Genomic DNA, 25672 nt, shown 5'->3' with positions numbered 1-25672 from the left:
ACTCAGCTTTCCGTTCAGAATGGAAGCAGGCTCTTCCAATACTCTTATAGCCATCATGTTCTCATTCCTAATTATTCATGAAGTGGAGTACATACTGCACAGTCATTTAGATTGCATCTTCAGCCTAAAATCTTGTCCATGTTAGTGGCATTAAGAAGTGCTTCTATGTACACGCACTGAATATGTAATAGGGTTGCAGAATTTTGACTTGACAGAATGAGTTTTTAGCTTAAGGGTGTGTAGATGAAATGCAAGGTGTGTAAGTATGTGTTCATGGAGTGCTTCAAGTGTAAAAATCTGTATGATTTGTGCAGTTAAAGTGCTAATTTTGCCTACGAGAAAGAAAAGTACTACAGAAGAATTATAAAGGATTGGCACATTGGCTGCCTTTGCTGATGACACAGTTGGCTAATTTGTAAAGCATTGGTCTATTAAGTTGCAGAGTGTGGTTGAACTTGGTTGGGAGACTTGGTGCCTGTTTCTGTGTCCTGCTGAAGACAAGGACGGCTTGATACCTCTGTCAAAGCCCAGTTTATTGAGAAAAGCATCCAGGAAAGAAGAAGTGTTGAGTCGAAAGTGGTTCTCCTCCAATTTCTCTCCACTTGCTCGAAATGCAGAGCCTCCATTATAGCACAGAACAGAGTGTTAAAGTCGGGGATGGAAGAGGATGAAAATTGGAAGTTTGCTTATGGAAAGAACTGAGAAATGTCCTGTGTGCAGACACCAGTGTTTGACGATTGAATACATTTAAATAATGCCTCTAGACTGCAAGTGTTCATCTGTGCCTCAGTGGCCTAATGGATAAGGCACTGGCCTCCTAAGCCAGGGTTTGTGGGTTCGAGTCCCATCTGAGGTGAAAACCAATATCCACTATTACTTTTCTAGAAAAATTTATATATGTATTACATGCTTCCGCTCAGAAGCTTATGAGGTATTAGGAACTTTGAAATGGTACCATTTTACCTCTGTACTCTCCGGACTCATGTTGGTGTTCTGAAACTACAAAGTAGATTTTTAAACACCTATCTTTGTCAGATGCAACTTTGACCCAGCAGAAGATATTCCTTTGGAAAAAATGATTTGAATTGGATTGGTGTAACTGTTGTTTCTAGAGGTGGTGACAGGCTTTCAGCTACTTGAATAGGGCAAGTCAGGATTCATGAAACACATACAACCTTTGAGCGTGTGTAAATTGGCCTATCCAGAAAGGAGCAGTTTGTACTACTGTCAAAACAGTTTCTCTCCACTTCTGGAAATATCCAGAGCTATGTAAAGCATACAACTGAGCTTTAATCTCATGAAGAAAGAGGTTTAAATGAAAAAAGGAAACAAAAGCTTATCGTACTGGTGACATTTTCATTATATAGATTCCAAAAGAAAGCTTTAATTGAAAGGGGCTGAAAACACACAATGGGATGTAAACCTAAATAACTATCAATATCATATTTCCCATCCTTGCATACCACCTATATTATAAAAATAAGTACAGCAGGACATATGACCGCGTGGCCTAATGGATAAGGCGTCTGACTTCGGATCAGAAGATTGAGGGTTCGAGTCCCTTCGTGGCTGGTTTTTGACAATGGTCACACAACTCAGATTTCCATTCAGAATGGAAGCAGGCTCTTCCAATACTCTTATAGCCATCATGTTCTCATTCCTAATTATTCATGAAGTGGAGTACATACTGCACAGTCATTTACATTGCATCTTCAGCCTAAAATCTTGTTCATGTTAGTGGCATTAAGAAGTGCTTCTATGTACACGCACTGAATATGTAATAGGGTTGCAGAATTTTGACTTGACAGAATAGGTTTTTAGCTTAAGGGTGTGTAGATGAAACGCAAGGTGTGTAAGTATGTGTTCATGGAGTGCTTCAAGTGTAAAATCTGTATGATTTGTGCAGTTAAAGTGCTAATTTTGCCTACGAGGAAGAGAAGTACTACAGAAGAATTATAAAGGATTGGCACATTGGCTGCCTTTGCTGATGACACAGTTGGCTAATTTGTAAAGCATTGGTCTATTAAGTTGCAGAGTGTGGTTGAACTTGGTTAGGAGACTTGGTGCCTGTTTCTGTGTCCTGCTGAAGACAAGGACGGCTTGATACCACTGTCAAAGCCCAGTTTATTGAGAAAAGCATCCAGGAAAGAAGAAGTGTTGAGTCGAAAGTGGTTCTCCTCCAATTTCTCTCCACTTGCTCGAAATGCAGAGCCTCCATTATAGCACAGAACAGAGTGTTAAAGTCGGGGATGGAAGAGGATGAAAATGGGAAGTTTACTTATGGAGAGAACTGAGAAATGTCCTGTGTGCAGACACCAGTGTTTGACGATTGAATACATTTAAATAATGCCTCAAGACTGCAAGTGTTTATCTGTGCCTAAGTGGCCTAATAGATAAGGCACTGGCCTCCTAAGCCAGGGATTGTGGGTTAGAGTCCCATCTGAGGTGAAACCAATATCCACTCTTACTTTTCCAGAAAAATTGATATATTTATTACATGCTTCCGCTCAGAAGCTTATGTGGTATTAGGAACTTTGAAATGGTACCATTTTACTTCTGTACTCTTCAGAGTCATGTTGGTGTTCTGAAACTACAAAGTAGATTTTTAAACACCTATCTTTGTCAGATGCAACTTTGACCCGGCAGAAGATATTCCTTTGGAAAAAATGATTTGAAATGGATTGGTGTAACTGTTGTTTCTAGAGGTGGTGACAGGCTTTCAGCTACTTGAATAGGGCAAGTCAGGATTCATGAAACACATACAACCTTTGAGAGTGTGTAAATTGGCATATCCAGAAAGGAGCAGTTTGTACTACTGTCAAAACTGTCTCTCTCCACTTCTGGAAATATCCAGAGCTATGTAAAGCATACAACTGAGCTTTATTCTCATGAAGAAAGAGGTTTAAATGCAAAAAAGAAAACAAAAGCTTATCGTACTGGTGACATTCTCATTATAGAGATTCCAAAAGAGTGCTTTAATTGAAAGGAGCTGAAAAAACACAATGGGATGTAAACCTAAATAACTATCAATATCATATTTGCCATCCTTGCATACCACCTACATTATAAAAATAAGCACAGCAAGACATATGACCGCGTGGCCTAATGGATAAGGCGTCTGACTTCGGATCAGAAGATTGAGGGTTTGAGTCCCTTCGTGGTCGGTTTTTGCCAATGGTCACACAACTCAGCTTTCCATTCAGAATGGAAGCAGGCTCTACCAATACTCTTATAGCCATCATGTTCTCATTCCTAATTATTCATGAAGTGGAGTACATACTGCACAGTCATTTAGATTGCATCTTCAGCCTAAAATCTTGTCCATGTTAGTGGCATTAAGAAGTGCTTCTATGTACATGCACTGAATATGTAATAGGGTTGCAGAATTTTGACTTGACAGAATGGGTTTTTAGCTTAAGGGTGTGTAGATGAAATGCAAGGTGTGTAAGTATGTGTTCAGGGAGTGCTTCAAGTGTAAAATCTGTATGATTTGTGCAGTTAAAGTGCTAATTTTGCCTACGAGAAAGAAAAGTACTACAGAAGAATTATAAAGGATTGGCACATTGGCTGCCTTTGCTGATGACACAGTTGGCTAATTTGCAAAGCATTGGTATATTAAGTTGCAGAGTGTGGTTGAACTTGGTTAGGAGACTTGGTGCCTGTTTCTGTGTCCTGCTGAAGACAAGGACGGCTTGATACCACTGCCAAAGCCCAGTTTATGAGAAAAGCATCCAGGAAAGAAGAAGTGTTAAGTCGAAAGTGGTTCTCCTCCAATTTCTCTCCACTTGCTCGAACTGCAGAGCCTCCATTATAGCACAGAACAGAGTGTTAAAGTCGGGATGGAAGAGGATGAAAATGGGAAGTTTACTTATGGAGAGAACTGAGAAATGTCCTGTGTGCAGACACCAGTGTTTGACGATTGAATATATTTAAATAATGCCTCTAGACTGCAAATGTTTATCTGTGCCTCATTGGCCTAATGGATAAGGCACTGGCCTCCTAAGCCAGGGATTGTGGGTTGAGTCCCATCTGAGGTGAAAACCAATAGCCACTCTTACTTTTCCAGAAAAATTTATATATATATTACATGCTTCCGCTCAGAAGCTTATGAGGTATTAGGAACTTTGAAATGGTACCATTTTACTTCTGTACTCTTCAGGGTCATGTTGGTGTTCTGAAACTACAAAGTAGATTTTTAAACACCTATCTTTGTCAGATGCAACTTTGACCCAGCAGAAGATATTCCTTTGGAAAAAATGATTTGAATTGGATTGGTGTAACTGTTGTTTCTAGAGGTGGTGACAGGCTTTCAGCTACTTGAATAGGGCAAGTCAGGATTCATGAAACGTATACAACCTTTGAGCGTGTGTAAATTGGCATATCCAGAAAGGAGCAGTTTGTACTACTGTCAAAACAGTTTCTCTCCTCTTCTGGAAATATCCAGAGCTATGTAAAGCATACAACTGAGCTTTAATCTCATGAAGAAAGAGGTTTAAATGCAAAAAAGAAAACAAAAGCTTATCGTACTGGTGACATTCTCATTATATAGATTCCAAAAGAGTGCTTTAATTGAAAGGAGCTGAAAAAACACAATGGGATGTAAACCTAAATAACTATCAATATCATATTTCCCATCCTTGCATACCACCTACATTATAAAAATAAGCACAGCAGGACATATGACCGCGTGGCCTAATGGATAAGGTGTCTGACTTCGGATCAGAAGATTGAGGGTTCGAGTCCCTTCGTGGTCGGTTTTTGCCAATGGTCACACAACTCAGCTTTCCGTTCAGAATGGAAGCAGGCTCTTCCAATACTCTTATAGCCATCATGTTCTCATTCCTAATTATTCATGAAGTGGAGTACATACTGCACAGTCATTTAGATTGCATCTTCAGCCTAAAATCTTGTCCATGTTAGTGGCATTAAGAAGTGCTTCTATGTACACGCACTGAATATGTAATAGGGTTGCAGAATTTTGACTTGACAGAATGGGTTTTTAGCTTAAGGGTGTGTAGATGAAATGCAAGGTGTGTAAGTATGTGTTCATGGAGTGCTTCAAGTGTAAAAATCTGTATGATTTGTGCAGTCAAAGTGCTAATTTTGCCTACGAGAAAGAAAAGTACTACAGAAGAATTATAAAGGATTGGCACATTGGCTGCCTTTGCTGATGACACAGTTGGCTAATTTGTAAAGCATTGGTCTATTAAGTTGCAGAGTGTGGTTGAACTTGGTTGGGAGACTTGGTGCCTGTTTCTGTGTCCTGCTGAAGACAAGGACGGCTTGATACCACTGTCAAAGCCCAGTTTATTGAGAAAAGCATCCAGGAAAGAAGAAGTGTTGAGTCGAAAGTGGTTCTCCTCCAATTTCTCTCCACTTGCTCGAAATGCAGAGCCTCCATTATAGCACAGAACAGAGTGTTAAAGTCGGGGATGGAAGAGGATGAAAATTGGAAGTTTACTTATGGAGAGAACTGAGAAATGTCCTGTGTGCAGACACCAGTGTTTGACGATTGAATACATTTAAATAATGCCTCTAGACTGCAAGTGTTCATCTGTGCCTCAGTGGCCTAATGGATAAGGCACTGGCCTCCTAAGCCAGGGTTTGTGGGTTCGAGTCCCATCTGAGGTGAAAACCAATATCCACTATTACTTTTCTAGAAAAATTTATATATGTATTACATGCTTCCGCTCAGAAGCTTATGAGGTATTAGGAACTTTGAAATGGTACCATTTTACCTCTGTACTCTCCGGACTCATGTTGGTGTTCTGAAACTACAAAGTAGATTTTTAAACACCTATCTTTGTCAGATGCAACTTTGACCCAGCAGAAGATATTCCTTTGGAAAAAATGATTTGAATTGGATTGGTGTAACTGTTGTTTCTAGAGGTGGTGACAGGCTTTCAGCTACTTGAATAGGGCAAGTCAGGATTCATGAAACACATACAACCTTTGAGCGTGTGTAAATTGGCCTATCCAGAAAGGAGCAGTTTGTACTACTGTCAAAACAGTTTCTCTCCACTTCTGGAAATATCCAGAGCTATGTAAAGCATACAACTGAGCTTTAATCTCATGAAGAAAGAGGTTTAAATGAAAAAAGGAAACAAAAGCTTATCGTACTGGTGACATTTTCATTATATAGATTCCAAAAGAAAGCTTTAATTGAAAGGAGCTGAAAACACACAATGGGATGTAAACCTAAATAACTATCAATATCATATTTCCCATCCTTGCATACCACCTATATTATAAAAATAAGTACAGCAGGACATATGACCGCGTGGCCTAATGGATAAGGCGTCTGACTTCGGATCAGAAGATTGAGGGTTCGAGTCCCTTCGTGGCTGGTTTTTGACAATGGTCACACAACTCAGATTTCCATTCAGAATGGAAGCAGGCTCTTCCAATACTCTCATAGCCATCATGTTCTCATTCCTAATTATTCATGAAGTGGAGTACATACTGCACAGTCATTTACATTGCATCTTCAGCCTAAAATCTTGTTCATGTTAGTGGCATTAAGAAGTGCTTCTATGTACACGCACTGAATATGTAATAGGGTTGCAGAATTTTGACTTGACAGAATAGGTTTTTAGCTTAAGGGTGTGTAGATGAAACGCAAGGTGTGTAAGTATGTGTTCATGGAGTGCTTCAAGTGTAAAATCTGTATGATTTGTGCAGTTAAAGTGCTAATTTTGCCTACGAGGAAGAGAAGTACTACAGAAGAATTATAAAGGATTGGCACATTGGCTGCCTTTGCTGATGACACAGTTGGCTAATTTGTAAAGCATTGGTCTATTAAGTTGCAGAGTGTGGTTGAACTTGGTTAGGAGACTTGGTGCCTGTTTCTGTGTCCTGCTGAAGACAAGGACGGCTTGATACCACTGTCAAAGCCCAGTTTATTGAGAAAAGCATCCAGGAAAGAAGAAGTGTTGAGTCGAAAGTGGTTCTCCTCCAATTTCTCTCCACTTGCTCGAAATGCAGAGCCTCCATTATAGCACAGAACAGAGTGTTAAAGTCGGGGATGGAAGAGGATGAAAATGGGAAGTTTACTTATGGAGAGAACTGAGAAATGTCCTGTGTGCAGACACCAGTGTTTGACGATTGAATACATTTAAATAATGCCTCAAGACTGCAAGTGTTTATCTGTGCCTAAGTGGCCTAATAGATAAGGCACTGGCCTCCTAAGCCAGGGATTGTGGGTTAGAGTCCCATCTGAGGTGAAACCAATATCCACTCTTTCTTTTCCAGAAAAATTGATATATTTATTACATGCTTCCGCTCAGAAGCTTATGTGGTATTAGGAACTTTGAAATGGTACCATTTTACTTCTGTACTCTTCAGAGTCATGTTGGTGTTCTGAAACTACAAAGTAGATTTTTAAACACCTATCTTTGTCAGATGCAACTTTGACCCGGCAGAAGATATTCCTTTGGAAAAAATGATTTGAAATGGATTGGTGTAACTGTTGTTTCTAGAGGTGGTGACAGGCTTTCAGCTACTTGAATAGGGCAAGTCAGGATTCATGAAACGTATACAACCTTTGAGCGTGTGTAAATTGGCATATCCAGAAAGGAGCAGTTTTTACTACTGTCAAAACAGTTTCTCTCCACTTCTAGAAATATCCAGAGCTATGTAAAGCATACAACTGAGCTTTATTCTCATGAAGAAAGAGGTTTAAATGCAAAAAAGAAAACAAAAGCTTATCGTACTGGTGACATTCTCATTATATAGATTCCAAAAGAGTGCTTTAATTGAAAGGAGCTGAAAAAACACAATGGTATGTAAACCTAAATAACTATCAATATCATATTTCCCATCCTTGCATTCCACCTACATTATAAAAATAAGCACAGCAGTACATATGACCGTGTGGCCTAATGGATAAGGCGTCTGACTTCGGATCAGAAGATTGAGGGTTTGAGTCCCTTCGTGGTCGGTTTTTGCCAATGGTCACACAACTCAGCTTTCCATTCAGAATGGAAGCAGGCTCTTCCAATACTCTTATAGCCATCATGTTCTCATTCCTAATTATTCATGAAGTGGAGTACATACTGCACAGTCATTTAGATTGCATCTTCAGCCTAAAATCTTGTCCATGTTAGTGGCATTAAGAAGTGCTTCTATGTACATGCACTGAATATGTAATAGGGTTGCAGAATTTTGACTTGACAGAATGGGTTTTTAGCTTAAGGGTGTGTAGATGAAATGCAAGGTGTGTAAGTATGTGTTCATGAAGTGGTTCAAGTGTAAAATCTGTATGATTTGTGCAGTTAAAGTGCTAATTTTGCCTACGAGAAAGAAAAGTACTTCAGAAGAATTATAAAGGATTGGCACATTGGCTGCCTTTGCTGATGACACAGTTGGCTAATTTGCAAAGCATTGGTATATTAAGTTGCAGAGTGTGGTTGAACTTGGTTAGGAGACTTGGTGCCTGTTTCTGTGTCCTGCTGAAGACAAGGACGGCTTGATACCACTGTCAAAGCCCAGTTTATTGAGAAAAGCATCCAGGAAAGAAGAAGTGTTGAGTCGAAAGTGGTTCTCCTCCAATTTCTTTCCACTTGCTCGAAATGCAGAGCCTCCATTATAGCACAGAACAGAGTGTTAAAGTCGGGCATGGAAGAGGATGAAGATGGGAAATTTACTTATGGAGAGAACTGAGAAATGTCCTGTGTGCAGACACCAGTGTTCGACGATTGAATACATTTAAATAATGCCTCTAGACTGCAAGTGTTTATCTGTGCCTCAGTGGCCTAATGGATAAGGCACTGGCCTCCTAAGCCAGGGATTGTGGGATTGAGTCCCATCTGAGGTGAAAACCAAAATCCACTCTTCCTTTTCCTGAAAAATTTATATATTTATTACATGCTTCCGCTCAGAAGCTTATGAGGTATTAGCAACTTTGAAATGGTACCATTTTACTTCTGTACTCTTCAGGGTCATGTTGGTGTTCTGAAACTACAAAGTAGATTTTTAAACACCTATCTTTGTCAGATGCAACTTTGACCCGGCAGAAGATATTCCTTTGGAAAAAATGATTTGAATTGGATTGGTGTAACTGTTGTTTCTAGAGGTGGTGACAGGCTTTCAGCTACTTGAATAGGGCAAGTCAGGATTCATGAAACGTATACAACCTTTGAGCGTGTGTAAATTGGCATATCCAGAAAGGAGCAGTTTGTACTACTGTCAAAACAGTTTCTCTCCTCTTCTGGAAATATCCAGAGCTATGTAAAGCATACAACTGAGCTTTAATCTCATGAAGAAAGAGGTTTAAATGCAAAAAAGAAAACAAAAGCTTATCGTACTGGTGACATTCTCATTATATAGATTCCAAAAGAGTGCTTTAATTGACATGAGCTGAAAAAACACAATGGGATGTAAACCTAAATAACTATCAAAATCATATTTCCCATCCTTGCATACCACCTACATTATAAAAATAAGCACAGCAGGACATATGACCGCGTGGCCTAATGGATAAGGCGTCTGACTTCGGATCAGAAGATTGAGGGTTCGAGTCCCTTCGTGGCCGGTTTTTGCCAATGGTCACACAACTCAGATTTCCATTCAGAATGGAAGCAGGCTTTTCCAATACTCTTATAGCCATCATGTTCTCATTCCTAATTATTCATGAAGTGGAGTACATACTGCACAGTCATTTAGATTGCATCTTCAGCCTAAAATCTTGTTCATGTTAGTGGCATTAAGAAGTGCTTCTATGTACACGCACTGAATATGTAATAGGGTTGCAGAATTTTGACTTGACAGAATAGGTTTTTAGCTTACGGGTGTGTAGATGAAATGCAAGGTGTGTAAGTATGTGTTCATGGAGTCCTTCAAGTGTAAAATTTGTATGATTTGTGCAATTAAAGTGCTAATTTTGCCTACGAGAAAGAGAAGTACTACAGAAGAATTATAAAGGATTGGCACATTGGCTTCCTTTACTGATGACACAGTTGGCTAATTTGTAAAGCATTGGTCTATTAAGTTGCAGAGTGTGGTTCAACTTGGTTAGGAGACTTGGTGCCTGTTTCTGTGTCCTGCTGAAGACAAGGACGGCTTGATACCACTGCCAAAGCCCAGTTTATGAGAAAAGCATCCAGGAAAGAAGAAGTGTTAAGTCGAAAGTGGTTCTCCTCCAATTTCTCTCAACTTGCTCGAAATGCAGAGCCTCCATTATAGCACAGAACAGAGTGTTAAAGTCGGGGATGGAAGAGGATGAAAATGGGGGGTTTACTTATGGAGAGAACTGAGAAATGTCCTGTGTGCAGACACCAGTGTTTGACGATTGAATATATTTAAATAATGCCTCTAGACTGCAAGTGTTTATCTGTGCCTCATTGGCCTAATGGATAAGGCACTGGCCTCCTAAGCCAGGGATTGTGGGTTGAGTCCCATCTGAGGTGAAAACCAATATCCACTCTTGCTTTTCCAGAAAAATTTATATATATATTACATGCTTCCGCTCAGAAGCTTATGAGGTATTAGGAACTTTGAAATGGTACCATTTTACTTCTGTACTCTTCAGGGTCATGTTGGTGTTCTGAAACTACAAAGTAGATTTTTAAACACCTATCTTTGTCAGATGCAACTTTGACCCATCAGAAGATATTCCTTTGGAAAAAATGATTTGAATTGGATTGGTGTAACTGTTGTTTCTAGAGGTGGTGACAGGCTTTCAGCTACTTGAACAGGGCAAGTCAGGATTCATGAAACATATACAACCTTTGAGCGTGTGTAAATTGGCATATCCAGAAAGGAGCAGTTTGTACTACTGTCAAAACAGTTTCTCTCCTCTTCTGGAAATATCCAGAGCTATGTAAAGCATACAACTGAGCTTTAATCTCATGAAGAAAGAGGTTTAAATGCAAAAAAGAAAACAAAAGCTTATCGTACTGGTGACATTCTCATTATATAGATTCCAAAAGAGTGCTTTAATTGAAAGGAGCTGAAAAAACACAATGGGATGTAAACCTAAATAACTATCAATATCATATTTCCCATCCTTGCATACCACCTACATTATAAAAATAAGCACAGCAGGACATATGACCCCGTGGCCTAATGGATAAGGTGTCTTACTTCGGATCAGAAGATTGAGGGTTCGAGTCCCTTCGTGGTCGGTTTTTGCCAATGGTCACACAACTCAGCTTTCCGTTCAGAATGGAAGCAGGCTCTTCCAATACTCTTATAGCCATCATGTTCTCATTCCTAATTATTCATGAAGTGGAGTACATACTGCACAGTCATTTAGATTGCATCTTCAGCCTAAAATCTTGTCCATGTTAGTGGCATTAAGAAGTGCTTCTATGTACACGCACTGAATATGTAATAGGGTTGCAGAATTTTGACTTGACAGAATGGGTTTTTAGCTTAAGGGTGTGTAGATGAAATGCAAGGTGTGTAAGTATGTGTTCATGGAGTGCTTCAAGTGTAAAAATCTGTATGATTTGTGCAGTTAAAGTGCTAATTTTGCCTACGAGAAAGAAAAGTACTACAGAAGAATTATAAAGGATTGGCACATTGGCTGCCTTTGCTGATGACACAGTTGGCTAATTTGTCAAGCATTGGTCTATTAAGTTGCAGAGTGTGGTTGAACTTGGTTGGGAGACTTGGTGCCTGTTTCTGTGTCCTGCTGAAGACAAGGACGGCTTGATACCACTGTCAAAGCCCAGTTTATTGAGAAAAGCATCCAGGAAAGAAGAAGTGTTGAGTCGAAAGTGGTTCTCCTCCAATTTCTCTCCACTTGCTCGAAATGCAGAGCCTCCATTATAGCACAGAACAGAGTGTTAAAGTCGGGGATGGAAGAGGATGAAAATTGGAAGTTTACTTATGGAGAGAACTGAGAAATGTCCTGTGTGCAGACACCAGTGTTTAACGATTGAATACATTTAAATAATGCCTCTAGACTGCAAGTGTTCATCTGTGCCTCAGTGGCCTAATGGATAAGGCACTGGCCTCCTAAGCCAGGAATTGTGGGTTCGAGTCCCATCTGAGGTGAAAACCAATATCCACTATTACTTTTCTAGAAAAATTTATATATGTATTACATGCTTCCGCTCAGAAGCTTATGAGGTATTAGGAACTTTGAAATGGTACCATTTTACCTCTGTACTCTCCGGACTCATGTTGGTGTTCTGAAACTACAAAGTAGATTTTTAAACACCTATCTTTGTCAGATGCAACTTTGACCCAGCAGAAGATATTCCTTTGGAAAAAATGATTTGAATTGGATTGGTGTAACTGTTGTTTCTAGAGGTGGTGACAGGCTTTCAGCTACTTGAATAGGGCAAGTCAGGATTCATGAAACACATACAACCTTTGAGCGTGTGTAAATTGGCATATCCAGAAAGGAGCAGTTTGTACTACTGTCAAAACAGTTTCTCTCCACTTCTGGAAATATCCAGAGCTATGTAAAGCATACAACTGAGCTTTAATCTCATGAAGAAAGAGGTTTAAATGCAAAAAAGAAAACAAAAGCTTATCGTACTGGTGACATTTTCATTATATAGATTCCAAAAGAAAGCTTTAATTGAAAGGAGCTGAAAACACAAAATGGGATGTAAACCTAAATAACTATCAATATCATATTTCCCATCCTTGCATACCACCTACATTATAAAAATAAGTACAGCAGGACATATGACCGCGTGGCCTAATGGATAAGGCGTCTGACTTCGGATCAGAAGATTGAGGGTTCGAGTCCCTTCGTGGCCGGTTTTTGCCAATGGTCACACAACTCAGATTTCCATTCAGAATGGAAGCAGGCTCTTCCAATACTCTTATAGCCATCATGTTCTCATTCCTAATTATTCATGAAGTGGAGTACATACTGCACAGTCATTTACATTGCATCTTCAGCCTAAAATCTTGTTCATGTTAGTGGCATTAAGAAGTGCTTCTATGTACACGCACTGAATATGTAATAGGGTTGCAGAATTTTGACTTGACAGAATAGGTTTTTAGCTTAAGGGTGTGCAGATGAAACGCAAGGTGTGTAAGTATGTGTTCATGGAGTGCTTCAAGTGTAAAATCTGTATGATTTGTGCAGTTAAAGTGCTAATTTTGCCTACGAGGAAGAGAAGTACTACAGAAGAATTATAAAGGATTGGCACATTGGCTGCCTTTGCTGATGACACAGTTGGCTAATTTGTAAAGCATTGGTCTATTAAGTTGCAGAGTGTGGTTGAACTTGGTTAGGAGACTTGGTGCCTGTTTCTGTGTCCTGCTGAAGACAAGGACGGCTTGATACCACTGTCAAAGCCCAGTTTATTGAGAAAAGCATCCAGGAAAGAAGAAGTGTTGAGTCGAAAGTGGTTCTCCTCCAATTTCTCTCCACTTGCTCGAAATGCAGAGCCTCCATTATAGCACAGAACAGAGTGTTAAAGTCGGGGATGGAAGAGGATGAAAATGGGAAGTTTACTTATGGAGAGAACTGAGAAATGTCCTGTGTGCAGACACCAGTGTTTGACGATTGAATACATTTAAATAATGCCTCTAGACTGCAAGTGTTTATCTGTGCCTAAGTGGCCTAATGGATAAGGCACTGGCCTCCTAAGCCAGGGATTGTGGGTTCGAGTCCCATAAGAGGTGAAAACCAATATACACTCTTACTTTTCCAGAAAAATTTATATATTTATTACATGCTTCCGCTCAGAAGCTTATGAGGTATTAGGAACTTTGAAATGGTACCATTTTACTTCTGTACTCTTCAGGGTCCTGTTGGTGTTCTGAAACTACAAAGTAGATTTTTAAACACCTATCTTTGTCAGATGCAACTTTGACCCGGCAGAAGATATTCCTTTGGAAAAAATGATTTGAATTGGATTGGTGTAACTGTTGTTTCTAGAGGTGGTGACAGGCTTTCAGCTACTTGAATAGGGCAAGTCAGGATTCATGAAACGTATACAACCTTTGAGCGTGTGTAAATTGGCATATCCAGAAAGGAGCAGTTTGTACTACTGTCAAAACAGTTTCTCTCCTCTTCTGGAAATATCCAGAGCTATGTAAAGCATACAACTGAGCTTTAATCTCATGAGGAAAGAGGTTTAAATGCAAAAAAGAAAACAAAAGCTTATCGTACTGGTGACATTCTCATTATATAGGATTCCAAAAGAGTGCTTTAATTGACATGAGCTGAAAAAACACAATGGGATGTAAACCTAAATAACTATCAAAATCATATTTCCCATCCTTGCATACCACCTACATTATAAAAATAAGCACAGCAGGACATATGACCGCGTGGCCTAATGGATAAGGTGTCTGACTTCGGATCAGAAGATTGAGGGTTCGAGTCCCTTCGTGGTCGGTTTTTGCCAATGGTCACACAACTCAGCTTTCCGTTCAGAATGGAAGCAGGCTCTTCCAATACTCTTATAGCCATCATGTTCTCATTCCTAATTATTCATGAAGTGGAGTACATACTGCACAGTCATTTAGATTGCATCTTCAGCCTAAAATCTTGTCCATGTTAATGGCATTAAGAAGTGCTTCTATGTACACGCACTGAATATGTAATAGGGTTGCAGAATTTTGACTTGACAGAATGGGTTTTTAGCTTAAGGGTGTGTAGATGAAATGCAAGGTGTGTAAGTATGTGTTCATGGAGTGCTTCAAGTGTAAAAATCTGTATGATTTGTGCAGTTAAAGTGCTAATTTTGCCTACGAGAAAGAAAAGTACTACAGAAGAATTATAAAGGATTGGCACATTGGCTGCCTTTGCTGATGACACAGTTGGCTAATTTGCAAAGCATTGGTATATTAAGTTGCATAGTGTGGTTGAACTTGGTTAGGAGACCTGGTGCCTGTTTCTGTGTCCTGCTAAGACAAGGACGGCTTGATACCACTGTCAAAGCCCAGTTTATTGAGAAAAGCATCCTGGAAAGAAGAAGTGTTGAGTCGAAAGTGGTTCTCCTCCAATTTCTCTCCACTTGCTCGAAATGCAGAGCCTCCATTATAGCACAGAACAGAGTGTTAAAGTCGGGGATGGAAGAGGATGAAAATGGGAAGTTAACTTATGGAGAGAACTGAGAAATGTCCTGTGTGCAGACACCAGTGTTTGCTGATTGAATACATTTAAATAATGCCTCTAGACTGCAAGTGTTTATCTGTGCCTCAGTGGCCTGATGGATAAGGCACTGGCCTCCTAAGCCAGGGATTGTGGGTTCGAGTCACATCTGAGGTGAAAACCAATATCCACTCTTACTTTTCCAGAAAAATTTATATATTTATTACATGCTTCCGCTCAGAAGCTTATGAGGTATTAGGAACTTTGAAATGGTAAAATTTTACTTCTTTACTCTTCAGGGTCATGTTGGTGTTCTGAAACTACAAAGTAGATTTTTAAACACCTATCTTTGTCAGATGCAACTTTGACCCGGCAGAAGATATTCCTTTGGAAAAAATGATTTGAATTGGATTGGTGTAACTGTTGTTTCTAGATTGGTGACAGGCTTTCAGCTACTTGAATAGGGCAAGTCAGGATTCATGAAACATATACAACCTTTGAGCATGTGTAAATTGGCATATCCAGAAAGGAGCAGTTTGTACTACTGTCAAAACAGTTTCTCTCCACTTCTGGAAATATCCAGAGCTATGTAAAGCATACAACTGAGCTTTAATCTCATGAAGAAAGAGGTTTAAATGCAAAAAAGAAAACAAAAGCTTATTGTACTGGTGACATTCTCATTATATCGATTCCAAAAGAGTGCTTTAATTGACATGAGCTGAAAAAACACAATGGGATGTAAACCTAAATAACTATCAAAATCATATTTCCCATCCTTGCATACCACCTACATTATAAAAATAAGCACAGCAGGACATATGACCGCGTGGCCTAATGGATAAGGTGTCTGACTTCGGATCAGAAGATTGAGGGTTCGAGTCCCTTCGTGGTCGGTTTTTGCCAATGGTCACACAACTCAGCTTTCCGTTCAGAATGGAAGCAGGCTCTTCCAATACTCTTATAGCCATCATGTTCTCATTCCTAATTATTCATGAAGTGGAGTGCATACTGCACAGTCATTTAGATTGCATCTTCAGCCTAAAATCTTGTCCATGTTAAAGGCATTAAGAAGTGCTTCTATGTACACGCACTGAATTTGTAATAGGGTTGCAGAATTTTGACTTGACAGAATGGGTTTTTAGCTTAAGGGTGTGTAGATGAAATGCAAGGTGTGTAAGTATGTGTTCATGGAGTGCTTCAAGTGTAAAAATCTGTATGATTTGTGCAGTTAAAGTGCTAATTTTGCCTACGAGAAAGAAAAGTACTACAGAAGAATTATAAAGGATTGGCACATTGGCTGCCTTTGCTGATGACACAGTTGGCTAATTTGCAAAGCATTGGTATATTAAGTTGCAGAGTGTGGTTGAACTTGGTTAGGAGACTTGGTGCCTGTTTCTGTGTCCTGCTGAAGACAAGGACGGCTTGATACCACTGTCAAAGCCCAGTTTATTGAGAAAAGCATCCAGGAAAGAAGAAGTGTTGAGTCGAAAGTGGTTCTCCTCCAATTTCTCTCCACATGCTCGAAATGCAGAGCCTCCATTATAGCACAGAACAGAGTGTTAAAGTCGGGGATGGAAGAGGATGAAAATGGGAAGTTTACTTATGGAGAGAACTGAGAAATGTCCTGTGTGCAGACACCAGTGTTTGACGATTAAATACATTTAAATAATGCCTCTAGACTGCAAGTGTTTATCTGTGCCTCAGTGGCCTAATGGATAAGGCCCTGGCGTCCTAACCCAGGGATTGTGGGTTAGAGTCCCATCTGAGGTGAAAACCAACATCCACTCTTACTTTTCCAGAAAAAATGATATATTTATTACATGCTTCCGCTCTGAAGCTTATGTGGTATTAGGAACTTTGAAATGGTACCATTTTACTTCTGTACTCTTCAGAGTCATGTTGGCGTTCAGAAACTACAAAGTAGATTTTTAAACACCTATCTTTGTCAGATGCAACTTTGACCCGGCAGAAGATATTCCTTTGGAAAAAATGATTTGAATTGGATTGGTGTAACTGTTGTTTCTAGAGGTGGTGACAGGCTTTCAGCTACTTGAATAGGGCAAGTCAGGATTCATGAAACGTATACAACCTTTGAGCGTGTGTAAATTGGCATATCCAGAAAGGAGCAGTTTTTACTACTGTCAAAACAGTTTCTCTTCACTTCTGGAAATATCCAGAGCTATGTAAAGCATACAACTGAGCTTTATTCTCATGAAAAAAGAGGTTTAAATGCAAAAAAGAAAACAAAAGCTTATCGTACTGGTGACATTCTCATTATAGAGATTCCAAAAGAGTGCTTTAATTGAAAGGAGCTGAAAAAACACAATGGGATGTAAACCTAAATAACTATCAATATCATATTTGCCATCCTTGCATACCACCTACATTATAAAAATAAGCACAGCAAGACATATGACAGCGTGGCCTAATGGATGAGGCGTCTGACTTTGGATCAGAAGATTGAGGGTTCGAGTCCCTTCGTGGTCGGTTTTTGCCAATGGTCACACAACTCAGCTTTCCATTCAGAATGGAAGCAGGCTCTACCAATACTCTTATAGCCATCATGTTCTCATTCCTAATTATTCAAGAAGTGGAGTACATACTGCACAGTCATTTAGATTGCATCTTCAGCCTAAAATCTTGTCCATGTTAGTGGCATTAAGAAGTGCTTCTATGTACATGCACTGAATATGTAATAGGGTTGCAGAATTTTGACTTGACAGAATGGGTTTTTAGCTTAAGGGTGTGTAGATGAAATGCAAGGTGTGTAAGTATGTGTTCATGGAGTGCTTCAAGTGTAAAATCTGTATGATTTGTGCAGTTAAAGTGCTAATTTTGCCTACGAGAAAGAAAAGTACTACAGAAGAATTATAAAGGATTGGCACATTGGCTGCCTTTGCTGATGACACAGTTGGCTAATTTGCAAAGCATTGGTATATTAAGTTGCAGAGTGTGGTAGTGTGGTTGAACTTGGTTAGGAGACTTGGTGCCTGTTTCTGTGTCCTGCTGAAGACAAGGACGGCTTGATACCACTGCCAAAGCCCAGTTTATGAGAAAAGCATCCAGGAAAGAAGAAGTGTTGAGTCGAAAGTGGTTCTCCTCCAATTTCTCTCCACTTGCTCGAAATGCAGAGCCTCCATTATAGCACAGAACAGAGTGTTAAAGTCGGGGATGGAAGAGGATGAAAATTGGAAGTTTACTTATGGAGAGAACTGAGAAATGTCCTGTGTGCAGACACCAGTGTTTGACAATTGAATATATTTAAATAATGCCTCTAGACTGCAAGTGTTTATCTGTGCCTCATTGGCCTAATGGATAAGGCACTGGCCTCCTAAGCCAGGGATTGTGGGTTGAGTCCCATCTGAGGTGAAAACCAATATCTACTCTTACTTTTCCAGAAAAATGTATATATATATTACATGCTTCCGCTCAGAAGCTTATGAGGTATTAGGAACTTTGAAATGGTACCATTTTACTTCTGTACTCTTCAGGGTCATGCTGGTGTTCTGAAACTACAAAGTAGATTTTTAAACACCTATCTTTGTCAGATGCAACTTTGACCCAGCAGAAGATATTCCTTTGGAAAAAATGATTTGAATTGGATTGGTGTAACTGTTGTTTCTAGAGGTGGTGACAGGCTTTCAGCTACTTGAATAGGGCAAGTCAGGATTCATGAAACGTATACAACCTTTGAGCGTGTGTAAATTGGCATATCCAGAAAGGAGCAGTTTGTACTACTGTCAAAACAGTTTCTCTCCTCTTCTGGAAATATCCAGAGCTATGTAAAGCATACAACTGAGCTTTATTCTCATGAAGAAAGAGGTTTAAATGCAAAAAAGAAAACAAAAGCTTATCGTACTGGTGACATTCTCATTATATAGATTCCAAAAGAGTGCTTTAATTGAAAGGAGCTGAAAAAACACAATGGGATGTAAACCTAAATAACTATCAATATCATATTTCCCATCCTTGCATTCCACCTACATTATAAAAATAAGCACAGCAGGACATATGACCGTGTGGCCTAATGGATAAGGCGTCTGACTTCGGATCAGAAGATTGAGGGTTTGAGTCCCTTCGTGGTCGTTTTTTGCCAATGGTCACACAACTCAGCTTTCCATTCAGAATGGAAGCAGGCTCTTCCAATACTCTTATAGCCATCATGTTCTCATTCCTAATTATTCATGAAGTGGAGTACATACTGCACAGTCATTTAGATTGCATCTTCAGCCTAAAATCTTGTCCATGTTAGTGGCATTAAGAAGTGCTTCTATGTACATGCACTGAATATGTAATAGGTTTGCAGAATTTTGACTTGACAGAAAAGGTTTTTAGCTTACGGGTGTGCAGATGAAATGCAAGGTGTGTAAGTATGTGTTCATGGAGTGGTTCAAGTGTAAAATCTGTATGATTTGTGCAGTTAAAGTGCTAATTTTGCCTACGAGAAAGAAAAGTACTTCAGAAGAATTATAAAGGATTGGCCCATTGGCTGCCTTTGCTGATGACACAGTTGGCTAATTTGCAAAGCATTGGTATGTTAAGTTGCAGAGTGTGGTTGAACTTGGTTAGGAGACTTGGTGCCTGTTTCTGTGTCCTGCTGAAGACAAGGATGGCTTGATACCACTGTCAAAGCCCAGTTTATTGAGAAAAGCATCCAGGAAAGAAGAAGTGTTGAGTCGAAAGTGGTTCTCCTCCAATTTTTTTCCACTTGCTCGAAATGCAGAGCCTCCATTATAGCACAGAACAGAGTGTTAAAGTCGGGCATGGAAGAGGATGAAGATGGGAAATTTACTTATGGAGAGAACTGAGAAATGTCCTGTGTGCAGACACCAGTGTTCGACGATTGAATACATTTAAATAATGCCTCTAGACTGCAAGTGTTTATCTGTGCCTCAGTGGCCTAATGGATAAGGCACTGGCCTCCTAAGCCAGGGATTGTGGGTTCGAGTCCCATCTGAGGTGAAAACCAAAATCCACTCTTACTTTTCCAGAAAAATTTATATATTTATTACATGCTTCCGCTCAGAAGCTTATGAGGTATTAGGAACTTTGAAATGGTACCATTTTACTTCTGTACTCTTCAGGGTCATGTTGGTGTTCTGAAACTACAAAGTAGATTTTTAAACACCTATCTTTGTCAGATGCAACTTTGACCCAGCAGAAGATATTCCTTTGGAAAAAATGATTTGAATTGGATTGGTGTAACTGTTGTTTCTAGAGGTGGTGACAGGCTTTCAGCTACTTGAATAGGGCAAGTCAGGATTCATGAAACGTATACAACCTTTGAGCGTGTGTAAATTGGCATATCCAGAAAGGATCAGTTTGTACTACTGTCAAAACAGTTTCTCTCCTCTTCTGGAAATATCCAGAGCTATGTAAAGCATACAACTGAGCTTTAATCTCATGAAGAAAGAGGTTTAAATGCAAAAAAGAAAACAAAAGCTTATCGTACTGGTGACATTCTCATTATATAGATTCCAAAAGAGTGCTTTAATTGACATGAGCTGAAAAAACACAATGGGATGTAAACCTAAATAACTATCAAAATCATATTTCCCATCCTTGCATACCACCTACATTATAAAAATAAGCACAGCAGGACATATGACCGCGTGGCCTAATGGATAAGGTGTCTGACTTCGGATCAGAAGATTGAGGGTTCGAGTCCCTTCGTGGTCGGTTTTTGCCAATGGTCACACAACTCAGCTTTCCGTTCAGAATGGAAGCAGGCTCTTCCAATACTCTTATAGCCATCATGTTCTCATTCCTAATTATTCATGAAGTGGAGTACATACTGCACAGTCATTTAGATTGCATCTTCAGCCTAAAATCTTGTCCATGTTAATGGCATTAAGAAGTGCTTCTATGTACACGCACTGAATATGTAATAGGGTTGCAGAATTTTGACTTGACAGAATGGGTTTTTAGCTTAAGGGTGTGTAGATGAAATGCAAGGTGTGTAAGTATGTGTTCATGGAGTGCTTCAAGTGTAAAAATCTGTATGATTTGTGCAGTTAAAGTGCTAATTTTGCCTACGAGAAAGAAAAGTACTACAGAAGAATTATAAAGGATTGGCACATTGGCTGCCTTTGCTGATGACACAGTTGGCTAATTTGCAAAGCATTGGTATATTAAGTTGCAGAGTGTGGTTGAACTTGGTTAGGAGACTTGGTGCCTGTTTCTGTGTCCTGCTGAAGACAAGGATGGCTTGATACCACTGTCAAAGCCCAGTTTATTGAGAAAAGCATCCAGGAAAGAAGAAGTGTTGAGTCGAAAGTGGTTCTCCTCCAATTTCTCTCCACTTGCTCGAAATGCAGAGCCTCCATTATAGCACAGAACAGAGTGTTAAAGTCGGGGATGGAAGAGGATGAAAATTGGAAGTTAACTTATGGAGAGAACTGAGAAATGTCCTGTGTGCAGACACCAGTGTTTGCCGATTGAATACATTTAAATAATGCCTCTAGACTGCAAGTGTTTATCTGTGCCTCAGTGGCATAATGGATAAGGCACTGGCCTCCTAAGCCTGGGAATGTGGGTTTGAGTCCCATAAGAGGTGAAAACCAATATCCACTCTTACTTTTCCAGTAAAATTTATATATTTATTACATGCTTCCGCTCAGAAGCTTATGAGGTATTAGGAACTTTGAAATGGTACCATTTTACTTCTGTACTCTTCAGGGTCCTGTTGGTGTTCTGAAACTACAAAGTAGATTTTTAAACACCTATCTTTGTCAGATGCAACTTTGACCCGGCAGAAGATATTCCTTTGGAAAAAATGATTTGAATTGGATTGGTGTAACTGTTGTTTCTAGAGGTGGTGACAGGCTTTCAGCTACTTGAATAGGGCAAGTCAGGATTCATGAAACGTGTACAACCTTTGAGCATGTGTAAATTGGCATATCCAGAAAGGAGCAGTTTGTACTACTGTCAAAACAGTTTCTCTCCTCTTCTGGAAATATCCAGAGCTATGTAAAGCATACAACTGAGCTTTAATCTCATGAAGAAAGAGGTTTAAATGCAAAAAAGAAAACAAAAGCTTATTGTACTGGTGACATTCTCATTATATAGATTCCAAAAGAGTGCTTTAATTGACATGAGCTGAAAAAACACAATGGGATGTAAACCTAAATAACTATCAAAATCATATTTCCCATCCTTGCATACCACCTACATTATAAAAATAAGCACAGCAGGACATATGACCGCGTGGCCTAATGGATAAGGTGTCTGACTTCATATCAGAAGATTGAGGGTTCGAGTCCCTTCGTGGTCGGTTTTTGCCAATGGTCACACAACTCAGCTTTCCGTTCAGAATGGAAGCAGGCTCTTCCAATACTCTTATAGCCATCATGTTCTCATTCCTAATTATTCATGAAGTGGAGTACATACTGCACAGTCATTTAGATTGCATCTTCAGCCTAAAATCTTGTCCATGTTAATGGCATTAAGAAGTGCTTCTATGTACACGCACTGAATATGTAATAGGGTTGCAGAATTTTGACTTGACAGAATGGGTTTTTAGCTTAAGGGTGTGTAGATGAAATGCAAGGTGTGTAAGTATGTGTTCATGGAGTGCTTCAAGTGTAAAAATCTGTATGATTTGTGCAGTTAAAGTGCTAATTTTGCCTACGAGAAAGAAAAGTACTACAGAAGAATTATAAAGGATTGGCACATTGGCTGCCTTTGCTGATGACACAGTTGGCTAATTTGCAAAGCATTGGTATATTAAGTTGCAGAGTGTGGTTGAACTTGGTTAGGAGACTTGGTGCCTGTTTCTGTGTCCTGCTGAAGACAAGGACGGCTTGATACCACTGTCAAAGCCCAGTTTATTGAGAAAAGCATCCAGGAAAGAAGAAGTGTTGAGTCGAAAGTGGTTCTCCTCCAATTTCTCTCCACTTGCTCGAAATGCAGAGCCTCCATTATAGCACAGAACAGAGTGTTAAAGTCGGGGATGGAAGAGGATGAAAATGGGAAGTTTACTTATGGAGAGAACTGAGAAATGTCCTGTGTGCAGACACCAGTATTTGACGATTGAATACATTTAAATAATGCCTCTAGACTGCAAGTGTTTATCTGTGCCTCAGTGGCCTAATGGATAAGGCACTGGCCTCCTAACCCAGGGATTGTGGGTTAGAGTCCCATCTGAGGTGAAAACCAATATCCACTCTTACTTTTCCAGAAAAATTGATATATTTATTACATGCTTCCGCTCAGAAGCTTATGTGGTATTAGGAACTTTGAAATGGTACCATTTTACTTCTGTACTCTTCAGAGTCATGTTGGCGTTCTGAAACTACAAAGTAGATTTTTAAACACCTATCTTTGTCAGATGCAACTTTGACCCGGCAGAAGATATTCCTTTGGAAAAAATGATTTGAATTGGATTGGTGTAACTGTTGTTTCTAGAGGTGGTGACAGGCTTTCAGCTACTTGAATAGGGCAAGTCAGGATTCATGAAACGTATACAACCTTTGAGCGTGTGTAAATTGGCATATCCAGAAAGGAGCAGTTTTTACTACTGTCAAAACAGTTTCTCTCCACTTCTGGAAATATCCAGAGCTATGTAAAGCATACAACTGAGCTTTATTCTCATGAAGAAAGAGGTTTAAATGCAAAAAAGAAAACAAAAGCTTATCGTACTGGTGACATTCTCATTATAGAGATTCCAAAAGAGTGCTTTAATTGAAAGGAGCTGAAAAAACACAATGGGATGTAAACCTAAATAACTATCAATATCATATTTGCCATCCTTGATTACCACCTACATTATAAAAATAAGCACAGCAAGACATATGACCGCGTGGCCTAATGGATAAGGCGTCTGACCGGATCAGAAGATTGAGGGTTTGAGTCCCTTCGTGGTCAGTTTTTGCCAATGGTCACACAACTCAGCTTTCCATTCAGAATGGAAGCAGGCTCTACCAATATTCTTATAGCCATCATGTTCTCATTCCTAATTATTCATGAAGTGGAGTACATACTGCACAGTCATTTAGATTGCATCTTCAGCCTAAAATCTTGTCCATGTTAGTGGCATTAAGAGGTGCTTCTATGTACATGCACTGAATATGTAATAGGGTTGCAGAATTTTGACTTGACAGAATGGGTTTTTAGCTTAAGGGTGTGTAGATGAAATGCAAGGTGTGTAAGTATGTGTTCATGGAGTGCTTCAAGTGTAAAATCTGTATGATTTGTGCAGTTAAAGTGCTAATTTTGCCTACGAGAAAGAAAAGTACTACAGAAGAATTATAAAGGATTGGCACATTGGCTGCCTTTGCTGATGACACAGTTGGCTAATTTGCAAAGCATTGGTATATTAAGTTGCAGAGTGTGGTTGAACTTGGTTAGGAGACTTGGTGCCTGTTTCTGTGTCCTGCTGAAGACAAGGACGGCTTGATACCACTGTCAAAGCCCAGTTTATTGAGAAAAGCATCCAGGAAAGAAGAAGTGTTGAGTCGAAAGTGGTTCTCCTCCAATTTCTCTCCACTTGCTCGAAATGCAGAGCCTCCATTATAGCACAGAACAGAGTGTTGAAGTCGGTCATGGAAGAGGATGAAAATGGGAAGTTAACTTATGGAGAGAACTGAGAAATGTCCAGTGTGCAGACACCAGTGTTTGCCGATTGAATACATTTAAATAATGCCTCTAGACTGCAAGTGTTTATCTGTCCCTCAGTGGCATAATGGATAAGGCACTGGCCTCATAAGCCAGGGAATGTGGGTTCGAGTCCCATCTGAGGTGAAAACCAATATCCACTCTTACTTTTCCAGAAAAATTTATATATTTATTACATGCTTCCGCTCAGAAGCTTATGAGGTATTAGGAACTTTGAAATGGTACCATTTTACTTCTGTACTCTTCAAGGTCCTGTTGGTGTTCTGAAACTACAAAGTAGACTTTTAAACACCTATCTTTGTCAGATGCAACTTTGACCCGGCAGAAGATATTCCTTTGGAAAAAATGATTTGAATTGGATTGGTGTAACTGTTGTTTCTAGAGGTGGTGACAGGCTTTCAGCTACTTGAATAGGGCAAGTCAGGATTCATGAAACGTATACAACCTTTGAGCGTGTGTAAATTGGCATATCCAGAAAGGAGCAGTTTGTACTACTGTCAAAACAGTTTCTCTCCTCTTCTGGAAATATCCAGAGCTATGTAAAGCATACAACTGAGCTTTAATATCATGAAGAAAGAGGTTTAAATGCAAAAAAGAAAACAAAAGCTTATCGTACTGGTGACATTCTCATTATATAGATTCCAAAAGAGTGCTTTAATTGACATGAGCTGAAAAAACACAATGGGATGTAAACCTAAATAACTATCAAAATCATATTTCCCATCCTTGCATACCACCTACATTATAAAAATAAGCACAGCAGGACATATGACCGCGTGGCCTAATGGATAAGGTGTCTGACTTCGGATCAGAAGATTGAGGGTTCGAGTCCCTTCGTGGTCGGTTTTTGCCAATGGTCACACAACTCAGCTTTCCGTTCAGAATGGAAGCAGGCTCTTCCAATACTCTTATAGCCATCATGTTCTCATTCCTAATTATTCATGAAGTGGAGTGCATACTGCACAGTCATTTAGATTGCATCTTCAGCCTAAAATCTTGTCCATGTTAAAGGCATTAAGAAGTGCTTCTATGTACACGCACTGAATT

At 39.5% G+C, this 25672-nt stretch overlaps 16 non-coding genes across 16 annotated transcripts; all 16 read left to right on the top strand.

Moving 5' to 3' along the window:
• Window positions 1-783: 783 nt before the first annotated feature.
• On the top strand, window positions 784-856 carry TRNAR-CCU (transfer RNA arginine (anticodon CCU)). Its single transcript has one exon. It is a non-coding gene; the product is annotated as a tRNA-Arg (tRNA).
• A 643-nt stretch (window positions 857-1499) lies between these two features.
• On the top strand, window positions 1500-1572 carry TRNAR-UCG (transfer RNA arginine (anticodon UCG)). The gene has a single exon. It is a non-coding gene; the product is annotated as a tRNA-Arg (tRNA).
• A 1519-nt stretch (window positions 1573-3091) lies between these two features.
• On the top strand, window positions 3092-3164 carry TRNAR-UCG (transfer RNA arginine (anticodon UCG)). The gene has a single exon. It is a non-coding gene; the product is annotated as a tRNA-Arg (tRNA).
• Window positions 3165-4681: 1517 nt separating this feature from the next.
• Window positions 4682-4754, top strand: TRNAR-UCG (transfer RNA arginine (anticodon UCG)). The gene has a single exon. It is a non-coding gene; the product is annotated as a tRNA-Arg (tRNA).
• An 804-nt stretch (window positions 4755-5558) lies between these two features.
• On the top strand, window positions 5559-5631 carry TRNAR-CCU (transfer RNA arginine (anticodon CCU)). The gene has a single exon. It is a non-coding gene; the product is annotated as a tRNA-Arg (tRNA).
• A 643-nt stretch (window positions 5632-6274) lies between these two features.
• TRNAR-UCG (transfer RNA arginine (anticodon UCG)) lies at window positions 6275-6347 on the top strand. Its single transcript has one exon. It is a non-coding gene; the product is annotated as a tRNA-Arg (tRNA).
• A 1519-nt stretch (window positions 6348-7866) lies between these two features.
• TRNAR-UCG (transfer RNA arginine (anticodon UCG)) lies at window positions 7867-7939 on the top strand. Its single transcript has one exon. It is a non-coding gene; the product is annotated as a tRNA-Arg (tRNA).
• Window positions 7940-9459: 1520 nt separating this feature from the next.
• TRNAR-UCG (transfer RNA arginine (anticodon UCG)) lies at window positions 9460-9532 on the top strand. Its single transcript has one exon. It is a non-coding gene; the product is annotated as a tRNA-Arg (tRNA).
• A 2395-nt stretch (window positions 9533-11927) lies between these two features.
• On the top strand, window positions 11928-12000 carry TRNAR-CCU (transfer RNA arginine (anticodon CCU)). Its single transcript has one exon. It is a non-coding gene; the product is annotated as a tRNA-Arg (tRNA).
• Window positions 12001-12644: 644 nt separating this feature from the next.
• Window positions 12645-12717, top strand: TRNAR-UCG (transfer RNA arginine (anticodon UCG)). Its single transcript has one exon. It is a non-coding gene; the product is annotated as a tRNA-Arg (tRNA).
• Window positions 12718-14238: 1521 nt separating this feature from the next.
• On the top strand, window positions 14239-14311 carry TRNAR-UCG (transfer RNA arginine (anticodon UCG)). The gene has a single exon. It is a non-coding gene; the product is annotated as a tRNA-Arg (tRNA).
• Window positions 14312-15830: 1519 nt separating this feature from the next.
• On the top strand, window positions 15831-15903 carry TRNAR-UCG (transfer RNA arginine (anticodon UCG)). The gene has a single exon. It is a non-coding gene; the product is annotated as a tRNA-Arg (tRNA).
• A 3120-nt stretch (window positions 15904-19023) lies between these two features.
• TRNAR-UCG (transfer RNA arginine (anticodon UCG)) lies at window positions 19024-19096 on the top strand. The gene has a single exon. It is a non-coding gene; the product is annotated as a tRNA-Arg (tRNA).
• Window positions 19097-19899: 803 nt separating this feature from the next.
• TRNAR-CCU (transfer RNA arginine (anticodon CCU)) lies at window positions 19900-19972 on the top strand. The gene has a single exon. It is a non-coding gene; the product is annotated as a tRNA-Arg (tRNA).
• Window positions 19973-20616: 644 nt separating this feature from the next.
• On the top strand, window positions 20617-20689 carry TRNAR-UCG (transfer RNA arginine (anticodon UCG)). The gene has a single exon. It is a non-coding gene; the product is annotated as a tRNA-Arg (tRNA).
• Window positions 20690-25395: 4706 nt separating this feature from the next.
• Window positions 25396-25468, top strand: TRNAR-UCG (transfer RNA arginine (anticodon UCG)). The gene has a single exon. It is a non-coding gene; the product is annotated as a tRNA-Arg (tRNA).
• The last annotated feature ends 204 nt before the right edge of the window (window positions 25469-25672 follow it).

This window comes from Lissotriton vulgaris, chromosome 5 (assembly GCF_964263255.1).
Source record: "Lissotriton vulgaris chromosome 5, aLisVul1.2, whole genome shotgun sequence".
NCBI lineage: Eukaryota > Metazoa > Chordata > Amphibia > Caudata > Salamandridae > Lissotriton > Lissotriton vulgaris.
This window is presented reverse-complemented; position numbering and strand designations above follow the sequence as displayed.